Source organism: Nelumbo nucifera, chromosome 2 (genome assembly GCF_055504915.1).
Source record: "Nelumbo nucifera cultivar China Antique chromosome 2, China Antique-T2T, whole genome shotgun sequence".
Classification (NCBI taxonomy): Eukaryota; Viridiplantae; Streptophyta; class Magnoliopsida; order Proteales; family Nelumbonaceae; genus Nelumbo; species Nelumbo nucifera.
This window is the reverse complement of record NC_142650.1, coordinates 83,778,401-83,796,218: the sequence shown is the minus strand read 5'-3', so window position 1 is coordinate 83,796,218 and position 17,818 is coordinate 83,778,401.

The window sequence follows — 17,818 nt, the reverse complement described above, 5'->3', positions numbered from 1 at the left end:
GTCACTGGATCTGGCTTTGATGATTGTTGGTATGGTTCTAGCCAGAGCCCTATCTTTGCACAAATGGAGGTGGTGGTATGGTTCCAGCTAAAGCTCCCTCCATGTGTAGGTGGAGCCCTGTTTTTGCTTGAGTTTTTTCCACCTATCATCATCAAAGAGTAGGATGACCTCAACCGAAGGAGAACTGACATCTAGTGAAGGAGCTAGGATGAATCGTGTCTTTCACTTGCAGGAGCAATACGTAGTGGTGAAGCAGGTGGTGAAATTTTTGAAGTCAAACAAGGCCATCATCATCTTGTAGTGGTGATACGTTGGTCGGAAGGCAATTATCATTTGATCATCATGGTCTTCTTGTTCAATTGGTAGTTTCATTATGTCTAAACCAACTTCAATCTTGCTTTCTCCCTCTTGAGTTAATACCAGTGAACCATAAAAGGTACTTAGACATAATTGTCTCTCCTAAATAAGAGCATTTTCGAATATAAAAGGGTATGTTGGGAATTTTTGAAAATATAACAGTAACGTTATGGCACATATGAATAGTTTAAGACAAAACGTTAACGATAAGGCAATATTTTCAACCCACCATTGACCCGGTCGAGCGAACCGTTCGAACTGTCATCCGGCCAGGATTCTAGGTCCAGTTTAGTCAAGACCTGTTAGATGGTAAAAACCGTTGACTTGGTCAAGAACTGTTTGACTCGGCCAATTTGACCATTGACCCATTCGACCCAGTGACTAGGTTGCCTTGCCCTACTATTTTTGCAAAAAAAAACTTTTTTTGGCCTCAAATTGTAATTTTTATTATTTTTTATAAATAAAAACAAAAAAAAATGAATTAAAAAACATATTGTATATACAATAATACATATAACATAATAACATATCTAAAGCATATTTATACATTACTTTTTGCTAAAATATATATTTATACACACACACACACGCACACACACACACATATATATATGTAAATAAATATAAATATATATACTTAATGCATATATACGCTGACGTGGCATGGTTTAAACCGTTCGACCCAGCCAGTTGAACCGGTAACCCGCGACCTGGAGGCAAAAATAGTTCGACCTCCGGGTTAGTTTTTAAAACATTGCAGTAAGGGAAGTATTAGTCAATTGTTAAAAACAATAGGGGTGCCATTAGACAATTTTCAAACAGTAAGGGTACACTTAGTTAATTCGCTAAACCATAAGGGTAGTTTAAGAAATTAACCCTATTTCCAACATGTTCCAAATGCACCGCTAAACGTGTTGTGAGGTCGGTGTCAGGCACGCTTTGTGAACAGATTTGAACTAAAATGGAGGCAAATTTATGTATGTATGTATGTATATTATGTCTATACTACTATTAAAAGTGTGAATGTTAGTGTGAAACTTTTGTTTGATTAAATACACCATTTTTTAAATTTGGTCCCTCTCTAATTGTAAGGACAAAAATGTAATTTGAATACTCACTTCTTTCCTCATTTGAATACCCACTAAATACACCATTTAAATCTTTACATCAAAAAGATAAAGCATTACAAAAGAAGAATCTAGCCAATTAGATAGGTCTGTCAATGATACTTGAAACTTCACAACTTGATCCTATTATTACATATTTGGATGAGATGTTTATGTAATAAAATTTGGATTTTGCAACCTGCATCCAATTAATACTAAAAAAATAAAAAATAAAAAATACATATTTATAGAAATTTTTTGATACATTATTACTATCATTAGCATAATCTAGAATGGCATGTAAAAAGCACATACACACTTAGTGTTGGTTTATAATGGCATGGGGAAGTATAATTAATTCTGAAGAACATTGTGATAGTGTTGGTTTATAATGCAAAAGAATCATTCGATTCCGATTGTTAGACAGTGTATGCCCTTATCTCCAATCAGATTGATGTACATAAACATTTATTAGTAAATGAATAATGTACATTATTATTTCATGTTTTATTGGTATGTTTCTATGAATTACTCTTTAAATTGGACACTTGTGAGACTTATGTTAGTTTAGAATATTCTCAACCATTAGATAGATTTGAAAAGTTTATTCTAACAAGGTTGACACCGATGTGCTACCCAACTGGTGGAGTAGTTTGTCTCAGCCAAGGTTTTAAAAGGCTAAAGACAAGACAGTTGAGGTGTAATGGCCCAAAAAGGTGAGGCATAAGCCTCAAAGTTTAAGGAAAAACTTTAATTAAAGTTTATAAATTGATGAAAATAACATATAATATGCCAAATTGAAATGATAAAAGTATACGTATCCATAAATCAGAAATTTATAAGCAATAAGTTTAGGCATTTAAGCATTAAATAAAATAACAACTAATCAACTAACAATTATTAATATTAATATTTTTACATTTCATGTAAAAAACCAATTTAGAAGAAAAGAAAAACTTAGTTGATTTTTTCTATAATAATAATAATAATAATAATTATTATTATTATTATTATTATTATTATAAAGAAAAAAGATCCATTAGTAGAAGAAATGAGAAAAATAACAAACTTGGGACATTGCATTTAGAATAATAAGAAAAATCTCACTTGATTCATCCAAAAGAAACTAAGAACTTAATTAGTCATTTTTGCATTAAATGCTCTTAAAACACTAAGAAAAACTAATTTAATTTTATTTGCCTTATCTTTTTTCTTTTCTACTTTTTTATTTGGCCTATAATTATTAAAGTGTTTTTTGTATTTTTTTAAATTATAAAAATGTATATATTTTTTACACTAAATCACTAAGTAGTCATTGATAATTGAGGCTTACACCTTTTTATGCCTCACACCTTGAGGCATGAGTCTTATGCCTCATTCTAACAAAGGTTTAAGCCTCACATAAAGTTGTGAGGCCTAAGCCTTGAGGCAAAATCTATGCACCTCGCCTCAAGGTGTACACCTCACGCCACAAGGCTTAAGCCTTTTAAAACATTGGTTAGATCCCAAGTACAACCAGTGGGTGTTTAAAATAAACATTGAACCTAGACAAATTTCTAGTTATGCCTTAGACATTGGAGATAAATGGGCAAAAATAAAAAGTTGCACTTAGATTATTATATTGCACTAGGTTTTGGACTGAATTGCCTTTGATATGCTAACAAGTGAGATCAATTAAGAGTTAAATATCTAGGTATATTGGGGCAATTTGGAAAATTACTTGAGTGGGTGATCATAGTGGTAGGATCGACCCCTTTGTTAGACAAAGTGAATATCAGAGTTTACACTCTCTTTGATGGAAACCTCAAACTGAGGTTTTAATCTTAAGATCCATCTGAGTAGAGAGTGTGACACTGAATTTTGTAGTCAGGGAAAATGTCCCTTCATATGGGTAGATTTTTGATGATTATAAGTTGAGAGATTAGGTGTAAAAGACCATTACAAGAATGATTACCTAATAGGATTTATCTTAAATAAGTCCATTATCATTTGGTCTTCTTCATAGGGTAGTTGAATCTAAGGATCATTTATGTGTAAATGCTAGGCCTAAACTGAGCCTAAGTTGATTAGGTCAGGGGTTCACTACCCTTGAGTAATGAATTCGGCCTAATCTCTACCAGAGGTGGGACTGAACCATTATGGACCTGTGTGAAACCTTTGTGGGTCTCACACCATACAATATTTAGGCTCAAAGTGGCCATGCAACACATTGGGACATGAACCATTAAAAAAGAGGCATAAGGCCCATTTCTAATATGATTAGTTAAGAGATCATATGACAACTTAAGTTGTTATATAATTTTGATTGAAAATGAGTATGGATATGGGCATGGAGCACCTTTTATCTTAAGGAGATAATGATTATCAATTAAAGATAAAGTCTTAACGCAAATTTGATTTGAATGAGCTCCTAATTAGATTAGGAGAGTGCTCTTCTATTTAAGGGACTAAGAGGGGAGGGGTGAATTCACTAATTCTCTCCACTTTCTTGATCTCTTCTCTTCTCCCTTGCCCCCTAGAATTAGAAACACTAATTCAAACCAGCTGTGATAGGGGCTGATTTCAATCAGTTCTCTACTGTATTTTTTCAAGAAAAACATTAGAGGATATCATGCTCACACACCCACATCAATCCAAGCAAGTTGGAGACCGGGTTTTGCTAAAATGGTGTTTGTTGAATTGGCTTCACGTACACACTATGCCATCTTCAGTTGGAGAAAGATTTTGGGACTGATATTGGGCATGAACTACCACTTTGGTAGTTATATGTTGTGGTATCTGTATTAGGTATAATCATTCTTAATTTGTTTTTCAAATCTGGTCCAGCTCAATGCAAGTTCGATCTCGAAATTTAAAATTTCAAAATTACCAAGAAATTGGTTCCCGGATGGGATTAGAAAAATTTTTAAAAATTGGCCAATCACTAAACCCAATTCGGCCATGTTTAATCTGATTTCTAACCCTTCCAACACTGATTTCTCAAAAAACGACTTTGGAAGGGTTAGGATGCATTTGGTATCTAACCTGTTTGATGTACGAGTATTGTTAAAAGAAATTGTGGTAAAATGAACCTTGCAACACTTCTAAGTAGGTCAAGTAAGATTGAGTTCAGTCTAAACATTATTTTTTCATTATGTTTTGTTGGATAAATTAGTGTTAAAATTAATTTTTATTAATTTAGAACTAAAAGTGTTCTTACATTATTAATTTTATTAAGAAATTTATAGTAGTATTTATTTTTATTAACTTTTTACTAAGTTTTACTATTTTATATTAAAAGTTTTAATGTTTCTATTTCTAAATTGATTTTAAGTCAATAATTTTTTTAAAATATATTTACTATTTTTATTAATTATAATTATAATTATTAATATTATTATTGATTTTATCATTATTTTTAATGCAATTTTAATGGATATTAAATTATAAAATTAATTTCAGAACCAACAATGACTTAACTAAAGGAAGATTAGGAGCAAACTACCTAAGGTGTAAATCAAAACTAAGGCGAAAATAGATATAGAGTGAACCACATCACTTAAGTCCAAAGAGTTTATGAAGCATGATCAATTATATTCAGTTCATTTATGCTTCAAAATGAAATGGGAAAAGCAAATACTCCCAGTTCAGATTTAACCCAAAACAGGGTCTCACAATAATAGAATTTTCTACTCTTTCCTATTATACTAACAAAAGAAAAACAAACCAAATCTGAGAGATAAGAGTGAAAACCAAGCTGAATTTTTCTGCCCATTTTGGGATCAAACCAGCAACTAAAATCACAAAGTTATGCAAAGGAAATGAGTACAAGAGGAAAATCAATTTCAATTTGTAACCCCAAATGAAAATTCAATTAAAAAAACTAAAAACAAAGGTCAAATTACTACCTGTAGCAATGTAACCGACATCATGAATTATAATTTAAAACCACCTTGCTCTTCGATTTTTCTTTTTCTTTTCATATCACTAGAAGCTAAGCAAAACAATATGCATAGAACATATAACTAAAAGAAACTTAAAACACAAAGAATGAGGGTTAGAAACTACCTTTTCTCCTTTTTATTTTTATTATTTTTTGTTTTACTTATCCTAAAAGCTAAAAACTAATGCAACAGGAAAACAAATCATAAACATGCTATTAGGAAGCAAATTTTTGGAACCTTAAAAGTTTGGATGAAAACCAATGATCGAAAGGAGTATGACAACACCCCCTTCAAAGAAAATAGGGGAAGCGCCACTTGCATAGCCCTCACTACTCCCTAGTGGAGTCACCGTTTTGTGAATGTCAAAAATCGACTATGAGTAGGGAGGTAAGGCTACATACGGGGGTCTCCTTGAAGGACAAAGGAAATCCATGAGTAAAGGATAGGCTAAAGGCTAAAGTGAATAAGATGATAGAAAGATGTTCTCGTTATGAGTTAGAAATTGCAATATGCATATCGATCTCCATCTACAAGCTCTGTCTTCTCCGCAAGCTCCAATGACTCCAATGTAAAAAAATAGAAAAACCCTAATTTCTATTACTTAAATAAAAAACCTAGTACATTCTTTCTAGAAAAGAAAATTAATTAATTACAAACCACATAATCAAATTAATAAATTCAGTGTGCACAAAAATTTCCACCATCAAGATTTTGATCGCCATCACACTTTCAGCCCAAGATTTCAAGAATACATAATAAAACAATTCTATAAAATATCAAAATATATTTATCAAAATTTCAGATCATTGGCCCACTCTGAGATCCGAATTCTTAGAGTTTTTTGCTAACTGCTCAAATCAGCTAGACTAGTTCTTACCGATTTGAGTTTTGGTTCAAACCCAATTTGGTTCAGTCCAAGGGATGAACTTAGTGCTCTAATACTACTATTGGAAGGGTTAGGATCCATCATATTGATGGTTGAACCATGTTAGATGTCTAGGCAAAATTTGAAAAATTTCCTAATCCTTCTAGGAATCAAATTCCCTACGTTTAGAAAAACTGCATTTTTCAGGAATGGTCTTGTATTGAACCGGACCAGATTTGAAACCAATTAAAGAGGTTAATTTATACCTGATATGGATATTACAAATTCAGATCCCAAAGTGGAATTTCACGCCCAAATCAGTCCTAAAACTGGCCTCCACTGAAGATGGCACAATGTGTAGGTGAAGCTGATTCAGCAAAACTGCAACCCAACTGCTTGGATCAAACTGGGGAAGGTGACCCTGAAGTTCTGAATTTTTCTTGCAAAAATTAGAAGGAAACTGATCTCTATTAGTCCTTGAAAGCCTAGGTCGTGATAGGGTTTCTTGGAAGATAAAAGAGAATAAGAGAGAACAAGAGAGAGTGGTATTCTAGTCTATTTTGCCTTCTTCTTCTTTTATCTCTTTATGGAGCGGTTCTCCTAATCAAATTAGGAGATTATCAAAATCTAATTTGGATTTGGACTCTATTAAGAGATAATCCTTATCCTATTAAGAGGATAGGTGCTTCATACCCATTTCTAAACCCAGATTCAACACAGAGCACATGTGACAACTTACTTAATCTTATTAATTAGGGACCTTAGGCCCATCAACTATAAGGCTCATGACCCAAGGGTGTTGCATGGCCAACTTAGGCTTGATTTGTATGGAGTGGGACCCCACAATGACCTCACATAAGTCCACATGGGTTTGGCCCAACCTCTGTGAAAAGGCTTCGCTGAATTCATTACTAACGCAATGAAACCCTGAGCACATCACTATGGGTTTAATATGGGTCCAACATTTACACTTAAATGATCATTGAATTCAACTATCCTATGAAGACCTAAGGATAATGGACTTAAGTAAGATAAAGCCCATCAGGTAATCAACTCTTAATGGTCTCTTACACTTAACCTCTTAGCCCATAATGATCAAATACTGAGTAAGAGGGATGGACCTCACCCCTGGCTACAAGGTATAGTGTGACACTCTTTGCTCAGATGGATCTTGTGGATTAAAACCTCTTGCAAACATTTTTCATAAAACATAATATATATATCATATAAATATATTTTGTAAAACCAAATATTAAACACATTTGAAATCCACTACTGGTAGTTTAGGTTTCCATCAGAGAGAATGTAGACCCTATCATTCAATTTGTCCAACAAAGGGGTCGATTCTATCACTATGATCACCCACTCAAATGAATTCTCAGACTGCCCTAACATACCCAGGTTTTGATCATCAATGGATCTTACTGATTGGCATATCAAAGACAACCTAATCCAACACCTAGTGTAGTACCATAATCAAGTCTAAGGGTTATGTGTAACTTTTCAGTTTTGTCCATTAATCTCCAAGGTCCAAGGCATAACTAGAAAATGGTCTGGGTTCAGTATTTCAACCAAACACACATTGCATGTACTTTGGTTCTAAGCCTAGAAGCTGAGATAAGCTGCCCCAACTTCTTTGACAGCACATCAGTGTCAGCCTTGGCAGGATAAACTCCTAAAGTATATCCAATGGGTGAGAACATTCTAAACTAACACGAGTCTCATAAGTATCTAGTTTAAGGGGTAATTTCACATAAACATACCATTATCAACATGAAACAATAATGTACTTTAATTCATTTACAATAAATATATTTGCACATCAATTTGATTGGAGCTAAGGGCATACACTATCTAATAGCTCCCACTTGCACTTAGGTCCAATTGAGTACAAGCCTCAGTCCCATACTATCCATGTGTTTCTCAAACACTTTCTGTGTTAGTAGCTTAGTTAATGGGTCTTGCCACATTCTTCACTGTTGCTACTTTCTAAATTTGGATGTCCCCTCTACCAATAATCTTTCATAGATCTAGTGTTGTCACACAATAGTGGAATGGGTGATATGGTAAGATTCCAAATTCTATGACGAATTTCTTTATCCATACTACTTAGTTGGCAGCCTCACTTACAACAATGTGCTTGGCCTCATTTGTGGACTATTTTTCCTACTACATAGTGTCCCAAAATATCTCGATATAGACTTTCTATCATCTGGGTCAGGTTGGAAGTCGACATTAGTATACATGACCATCTATAGAGAACTACCACCAAAGACAAGACAATAGTCTTTAGTCCTCCATAGGTACTTTAGTATGTTTTTCATAGTAGTGCAATGCTCTTGTCTTGGGTTAGATTGATATCTACTTACTACACTGATGGCCTGAGCGATATTTGTTGAGTGCACAACATAACATACATGATGCTCCCTACGGCTAAGGCATATGGAACATCTCCCATGTTCTCTATCTCCTCAGGGTCTTAGGTGACATTCCTTTGGAGAGAGTGACTCAATGCCCGAAAGGAATGAATCCATTCTTGGAGTTCTGCATGTTGTATCTATTGACAATTTTTCCAATATAAGTAAATTGGGATAATCCTATTATCCTCTTCGATCTATTTGTATAGACTCAAAGTCCCAAGCTATATGATGCTTCTCCAAGATCTTTCATGGAGAATTGCTATGAAAGCCATACCTTCACCGTAATTAACATTCCTACACCATTTCCAATGAATAGAATGCCGTCTACATACAAAATCATAAACGTAACCTTATCTCCTACTATCTTTCTGTAAGCACAGGGTTCATCCAAATTCTGCTCAAAATCAATCTGTTTGATTATTGAGTTAAATCGGATGTTCTAGCTTATGGAAGCATGGCCATAGGCGATGTGTCCTTATAATCGACTCATTCATTTTGAGTATACCCTTTCGCTACAAGCCAAGCTTTATAGGTCTCAACTTTTCCATCAAGGCCTTTCTTCCTCTTACAAATCCATTTGCAACCGATTGTTTTCACCCCATGGGGTGGGTTTACGAAAGTCCAGACTCCATCGGTTTACATCAAGTTTATCTCGACTTTCATGGCATCTACCTATTTCAAGGAGTCTATGTCCAACATAGTTTTTGTATAAGTCACGGGATCTTCCTCACTATTCGTGTCTTGCATCAAGTAACTATCTTCATCATAGTCGTAACGAACTAGAGGTCTAGAAACCTGGGTAGATCTTCTAAGATGGATATTATTATCTAGAATTTGTAGGTTATCTCCCACTACTCATGAACTCTCTTCATCAAGAATAACTTCCTGATGATGTTTGTTCACGATGTATTCATCCTCCAAGAAGTAGGAATTTCAACTAACAAACATTTTTTGTTCTCATGGTTCATAGAAAAGATACCATAAGCAATCCTTGGGGTATTCTACAAATAGGCAGCATTTGGTCTTTGATTCCAATTTGTTCGCACTTGTCTTTTTGACGTGTGCTAGACAACCCCATATTTTCAAGTGTCTTACACTTGGTTTCTTTTCTCTAGCACACCATTTAATTGTGGTATAGTAGGAGGAGATATCTGTGATATAATCCCATTGTCCTTTAAGTACTCCCTGAATTCATCAGAGAGATATTCACCTACTTGATTTGATCGAAGGGTTTTAATTTGTCTCCCCAACTATTTCTCGATTTATTGTCTAAACTCCTTGAACTTTTAAAATGATTCATATTTACGTCTCATTAGGTACAGGTAACCATACCAAGAATAATCATCGATGAAATTTATGAAATAACAATGTTGGTTCCGTGTCCTAACATTTATGGGACCACATACATCAGTATGTATAAGGTCAAGTATGCTTGCAGTTCTTTTAGGCTTACCTATAAATGACCTTTTTGCCATCTTACCTTGGAGGCAAGGCTCACAAGTTGGTAGATCTTCCACAGTGAAAAAATCTAGAGGACCACCCTTCACCAATCTTTTGATACGTTCTATATTAATATGGCAAAGTCCGTAATGCCACATGTACGTAGGATCAACTATTATCATGTGTTCTTTTCTTGGGAATGTGCTTTGACACAGTTTCAGTCATGTTTGTTTTTAGAGAAGGATGGAGAACATAAAGACCATTCTCAATTTCTCCATGAGTAAGGAATTTATTATTCAATTTAATTATAATCTTATTATAAAATAAAATAACCATCTTTACATAGCTTAGAAACTGAAATCATATTTCTTCTAAGTAATGGTACATGAAAACAATCTTTTAATGTAACAATTCCTTTACTAAAAATGAAATCTACTGTTCCTATAGTAGTAACCACAACAATTGTAGTCGTCCCCAAGTGAAGCACAACCTTATCATCATTCAGCCTTCTACTTTCCTTGAACCTCTACAATGTGTTACATGCATGAGTAGAAGCCCCATAGTCAATACACTAGGATGCAGAAGTGACCAACATATTGGTCTCTATGAAAAGAGATTCAAAATTACCTTCTTTGTTCTTGGAAGATTCTAGATACTGAGGACAATTCATCTTCTAGTGCCCAATCTGCTTGTAGAAGTGACATTCATCATATGACTTGTCTCTCTTCTGCTTCTTTGGTTTACCTCCTTTTTCTGAGGCCTCATCTTACCCTTCCTCTTCTTTCTACCAGATTTTCCACCTTGAACAAACATGGCTACCGACTTGTCCTTTTTAATCAGTTCTTTGACTCTTTGCAACATATTGATGAACTCCTACAAGCTAACTTTTAGCTTGTTCATGTTGTAGTTCATGACAAATTGATTGAAGGATCAGGGTAGAGAGTTCAGGACAACATCGGTCTTGGTGTTATCGTCAAGTTGGGAGCTAAAAGCCTCCAATTAATTTATATAACCTATCATCTGCATGACATTGTCATGAATTGGTTGGCTTCCGGTCATCCTCATAGTCATCAATAGTTTGAGGACCTTTTGTCTTGTAAAACGATTCTACTCCTCATACATGGTTTTTAGACTATCCAGGATATCTTTATAGATATCAATTTTGTCAAATTGTCTCTAGATAGAATTATCCAAGGAGGTTATGGCATAACACCGAGCAAGAGAATTTTCTTGCCTCAGAAGCCTTATCACTTGGACGTTCTGGTGCTAGGTTTTTGGCAACCTTGTTTAATTTCTTGGATGTGAGCACTCGGTTTAGGTTACGAAACTAGTCTGCATAGTTGGGTCCTTTCAATTTGTTGTCATCTAACAATTTAGCGAGCTACCCATATGCCATTTCTAATAAAAGGCACAATTAATTAGTCAACGACCTTCATATTGTTTCATGTTATCTTTTGTAGAATGGACGTTTATCTATGTTCCATCTCCTTTTGTTCACCTTTGAGATTTCCCTCCTATCTCAGTGACGAGGACACAGTTTATGTCCTTGGAAATGTGAAAAATCATATAGGTGCATGGGGCCAATTGTTTTATCTGCATAACCCCACCACTTTTTGTGAAGGATCACATATCCACCCATCCAATGAGCTTTTCCTTTGGCCTCCATCAGACAAGATTCATTGCCATTTTAGGTTAAATCTTTTTGTCTGGTAAGTGCAGACCCATCATATCGAGAGCCCCAAGGTACTGTGAAAGAGTCTTCCATTTTAGGATAGGCCCCTCCCAGTAGTCTATGATGCCCTGATCATCTCATGAAGCAACCCCACTGACTGTCTCAGTGAAATGGATAACCCAATTTTATGGTGCATCTCCACCTATCAATTCAGCCCGTTTTCATGCTAATGACGAAAGGCCTTTAAAGAAATCATCTTATGATATTCCCTATCTCATTTCACTTATATTAATCATGAGGGAACGTGTATATCAGTCCCGAGGTTAAATTTAGGTCATATCATATTGGCTTCCATTGACTTTCATAAAATAAGATTCAAATGGGTCCTTAATGGGCTAAGGTTCCCGCAAGGTTCCTCTTGGGGAGGAAGCTATTAAGGGGGCCCATTATAAAAAGAGATCATTTAATGATCAATGACATCATGACAATGATGTGCATTTGGCCATGTTGTTCATAGAGAGCCACATAAGTCAATACATGGGCCAAACACTTATGGCCCATGAACGAATAACATCCATATAGCACATCACATACACATACATAGTTGATCCATATTAATTTAAAATTTTTAAACCCATATCCATTTAGATTAGCACATTATCAGCCCATCAATGGACCAAATTATTTAATAATTTTGTCTAGGATATGGGCTAAACTGCAAGAAACATTTTGGCTCGTATAGCAGTCCATGCTAAACTGGGCTAGTCTTACTTTAATCTAACATAAAAGGGGTTTTCAAGTATGGGCCGAATTGGTCCACGCAATGGGTCATCAAACCCCTAGCCTGAAAATGATTTTGGGTCACTCAAACCGGCTGTGGTTAGACCCCAAAGGACCATAGGTTTGGTCCAACATGATTGGACTAAAACTAGGTCAAATCGGCCTAGGGTTTGGTGTTCAAAACATGCATCAATTCACATAGGTAATGATTTGAAATTCTCAGTTATGGTTCACAAACATATCACCAAATAAATAGCATATAATAAAAAATAAATGGCTAGGGCTGATAGTGTAATGGTCCAAATCAAATCCGGACAAAAACTGCATCCCTACGAAACTGCAGTCAGTTCATTGCCATCTCATCTCGGGCATACTATGCCATGCTTTCATCACAGATGTGATTCCTTTTTGGACCATCGCCGAATGACTTGGTCATTTCATCACACTTCAGAACGCTAAGTATTTAAGGTATTTCACTGTGTTTGGAATTACCGAAGGCTTTACTCTATCAAAGTCCTTTGGTGTATTTTTGATTGTCAAGGCTTTCCTGGTCTTGCCAAGTTATGTCATCGCGCTTGAGTTTGCTGAGTACTGAGATTTGCTACCGTGCTTGCTATTGCTACGACATTTGTTGCTATTGTCTATCATCGACCTTGGGGTATCTAGGGTCTTACTAGATTTTCTAGAGCATGTTACCATGTTTGGGAGATTAAATGTCGGGAATTGACATCACACCTAGTGTTGCCAAGGCTTTCTTGGGTCTGTTGGGGTAAGTCGCCGCACTTGAGATGGACAAATGCTGGGATTTTACATCGTGCCTAGTGCTGCCATGGTCTTCTTGGGGTTGCTAGGGTAATTCATCGTTTCTTATGAAGCTTAGTAATATGGTTTTTCCTCGCATTTTTAGATAGATAAGTGTTGGGATTTTTCTATCGTGCATGGTGTAGGGGGTGGATCTGAGATTAAGATGAGCCCAAAAGCTTATATAATCTGCAGATAGGATTAAGAAGAGTCCTAATCCAAATATTGATTTGGATAAGGGAAACTCCTGATATGAACAGGAAATCTTTTCTTAATCATTAAGAAACTGGAGGAAACCCTATTCGAATTACAAGAATTTGAACCCTAGGGTTTTGCATAGAACACACCCTGCAGTTTTGTGAGATAGGATCTCAGAAACCCTAGAGAAAAGAAAAGCAGTTTGCCATCTATTTCTCTAGCTCCCTCCAGTTGCAGCCACCATCCATCTATCACAGTTCATTTTTCTCTGTCAGAGAAAGATCAAGAAAAGTTCTTGATATTAGTCTTTGTTGAAAGGCTGATTCAGTTTGGTGCTCATTGTCATCCAAAGAATTCTTGTGAAGGATTCAGTGTGTAGGACGCACCCTGGTGGTTCTGTTCCACAGTTGTTGTGTCATCTTCAGCAGGAGCAGATCTTGGTGCCTTCTTTGGGCGTGAACACCAACTTTGGGAGATATTATTTCTCTGGATCAGGTATAATTACTCCCTTTTCTTTTTGGTTCAAATCTAGTTCGGTTCTGGTTCAAGTAGGATCCTTGAATGTTGATTCTAAAATTAGGGAATGTGATTCCTAGTTGAAAGGTAGGTAGAAAATTTTGAAATTCGCCCACCCATTCTACATCAGTTTTGATGTCCATACGATGGATTCTACCATCCCTTTCAGTTCTTAGCCATTGGATAGGCTTGGGGAGTTTATCCTACCAAGGCTGACACTAATGTGCTGCCAAAGAAGTTGGGGCAACATATTTTAGCTCCTAGGGTTAGACCCAAAGCACATGTAGTGTGTGTTTGGTTGAAACACTAAACTCGGACCATTTTCAGTTATGCCTTGGATGTTGGGGATTGATGGGCAAAATTGGAAAGTTACACATAACTCCTAGAATTGATTATGGTACTACACTAGGTGCCAGATTGGGTTGTCTTTGATATGCCAATTAGTGAGATCCATGGTGGGTCAAAACTTGGGTACGTTGGGGTAGTCTGAGAATTCACTTAAGTGGGTGATCATAGTGATAGGATCGGTGCCTTTGTCGGACAAAGTGAATGATCGGGTTTGCACTCTCTCTGATGGAAACCTAAACTACCGGTAGAAGATTTCAACTGTGTTTGAGATTTGGTTTTGCAAGATATATGTATATGATATATATATATATTAAGTTTTATGAAAAGTGTTTGAAAAAAGGTTTTAATTTCTAGGATCCATCTGAGCAGCGAGTGTGACACTGCACCTTGCAGCCAGGGGAGAGGTGCTTCCCTGTCGGGCAATGTTTGATCATTATGGGCTGAGAGGTTAAGTGTAAGAGACCATTAAGGGTTGATTATCCGATGGGATTTGTCTTACTTAAGTCCATTATCCTTGTGTCTTCATAGGATGACTGGATTCAATGATCATTTAACTGTAAATGTTGGGCCCATTTTGAGCCCATAGTGATGAGCTCAGGGGTTTACTACGTTTACTAGTGAATTCGGCCAGGCATTTTCACAGAGGTTGGGCTGAACCCATGTGGTCTTATGTGAGGTTATTGTGCGGTTCCACGCCATACAAATCAAACCTAAATTCTCCAAGCAACACTCTTGGGTTGTGAGCCATAAAGCTGATGGGCCTAAGGCCCATAATTAATATGATTAATTAAGATGTCACATGATAGCTTAAGTTGTCATGTGACATGGGGCAAATTTGGGTTTGGAAATGGGTATGGAGCACCTATCATCTTTAAAGGATGAGTCTTATCTCTTAATAGAGTCCAGATCCAAATAAAGATTTGGATAATCTCCTAATTTGATTAGGAGAAGTGCTCCATAAAGAGATAAAACAAGAAGAAGGCGAATTGATCTAAAACACTTGTCAATTCTGCTCTCTCTCTTCTTCTTTTGTCTCCCAAGAAACCCTAATTCAACTACAACTTTTGGGACTGATAAAGATCAATTCCTTCTCTGAATTTTACAAGAAAAAATCAGAGAAATTTCAGGCTCACCTTTCTAGTTCAATCCAAGTAGTTGGATTGCAATTTTGTTGAAAATTGCGTTGCTGAATCGACTTCAAGATCAAGCTGCGCCATTTTCAGTGGAAGTCAGTTTTAGGAATTGATTTGGGCATGAAGTTCCATCTTGGGATCTAAACTTGTGGTATCTGTATTAGGTATACATCTCCCTATTTGTTTGGTTTCAAATCTGGTCCGGTTCAGTGCAAGACTGATCCAAGAAAATGCAGTTTTTCGAAACTTAGGGAATACGTTTTCCGGAAGGTCTGGAAATTTTTGAAATTTCGCCCAGCCATCTAGCATGGTTCGACCATCCATGTGATGGATCCTAAACCTTCCTTCAATGGTATTAGAGCCTCAGGTTCAGCCTTGTACTGAACCAAATCAGATTTGAAACCAAAACTCAAATCGGCAAGAACTAGTCTTGTTGATTTGAGGAGTTAGCAGTTTTTCTGTGAAATCGGTTCTCAAAAATTAGGCAAATTATCTGAAATTTTTGTGATTATATTCTGATATATTTTAGAACTGTTCAATAGTGAATTCTTGAATTCTTGGGATAAATGTGTGATGGAGATTGAAATCTTTATAGCGCCAAGTTCTGTGTACTTGATATTCATTATTTTGATTATCTGGTATGTAATAATTTTTTTTTCCTTTTAGAAAAATTGTATTAGGTTTTTCTTGAAGTAAGAAAAATTAGGGTTTTTTTCTATTTTTTTACATCAGAGAAATCACTGGAGCGCACGGGGAAGACAAAATTTGTAGATGGAGAACAATATGCAAATTGCAGGATTGCAGTTTTGTCTGGATCGGATTCGGACCATCACACTATCAGCCCTAGCTTTATTATTTTCTGTTTATTTGCTGTTTTGATTATGAATCATAAATGATAAATTTCAGATCATTAATTATAAGAATTGTTGCATGTTTTTTAGACCAAACCCTAGGCCGATTTGACCTAGTTTTGGCCCAATCTTGTTGGGCTGAATCTATAGTTTTTGGGGTCTGATCAAAGCCACTTGGATCATGGTTTGAGTGATTCCATTTCAGTTTTAGGCCAAGGATTTGATGGCCCATTACATGGACCAATTTGGCCCTCACTTGAAGACCCCTTTTGTGTTGGACAGTGTATGCCCTTAGCTCCAATCAGAATGATGTATACCTTATGACATTTATTGTAAATGAATAAAGTACATATTTGATTCATGTTATTGTGGTGAGTTTCTGTGTAATAACCTTAAACAGGACACATATGAGACTCGTGTTAGTTTAGAATCTTCACAGCCGTTGGATAGATCTAGGGAAATTTATCCTGCCAAGGCTGACACTGATGTGCCGCCAAGTTGGTTGGGGTGACTTGTCTTAGTTGCCAGGGTGAGACCTGAGGTACATGCAGTGTGGGTTTTCTTGAAACTCTGAACCGGACCAGAATTCCAGTATTGCCCTGGACCTTGGAGATTGATGGAAAAAACTGGAATGTTACACCTGACCCCTAGACTCTATTATGATACTGCACTAGTTGTCGGATTGGGTTATCTTTGATATGCCAATCAGTGAGATCCTTAGAGGGGGTCAAAACCTGGGTATGTTGGGACAGTCTGAGAATTCACTTGAGTGGGTGATCATAGCGTCCGGGAGATAGGGCTTCTGAGGCCCACAGAAGGGACTACCAAGAATGGGATGAGAAAAATTCCCTGGGGCGATATTACATCATTGCCTCCCTGGACAATTCGATATAGAGGCAGTTCGATCAGATCGAGCTGGTCAAGGACATATTGGACAGTCTAAAGACAATGTATGAAGAGCAGAATCATTCTACTCGCCAAAAGGTCTTAAAGCTGTTAATGACCGCACAAATGTCCAAGAACCAGCAGGTTCATGACCATTATCTTTGGATGATGGGCTATATCAATGAACTTGAGGCTCTTGGATCTGGGCTTGACCATGTTACAAAGGTAGATGCCATCCTGAATTCTCTACTTCCTTCCTACAATCTGTTCATCATGAACTATAACATGAACAAGCTAAATGTCAGCATTCAGGAACTCAACAATATGTTGCAGAGGGCCGAAGAATTGATAAAGAAGGATGAGGCTCTTGCTATGCTTGTTGAAGCTAGCAAGTCAGGCAAGAAAAAGAGGAAGGCGAGAAAGCTCCAGAAGAAGGCCACCAAATCCAGGTAGAAGAAGGACAAAGCATTAGATGCTTGTCACTTCTGCAAACAGACCGGCCACTGGAAGAGGAACTGCCCTC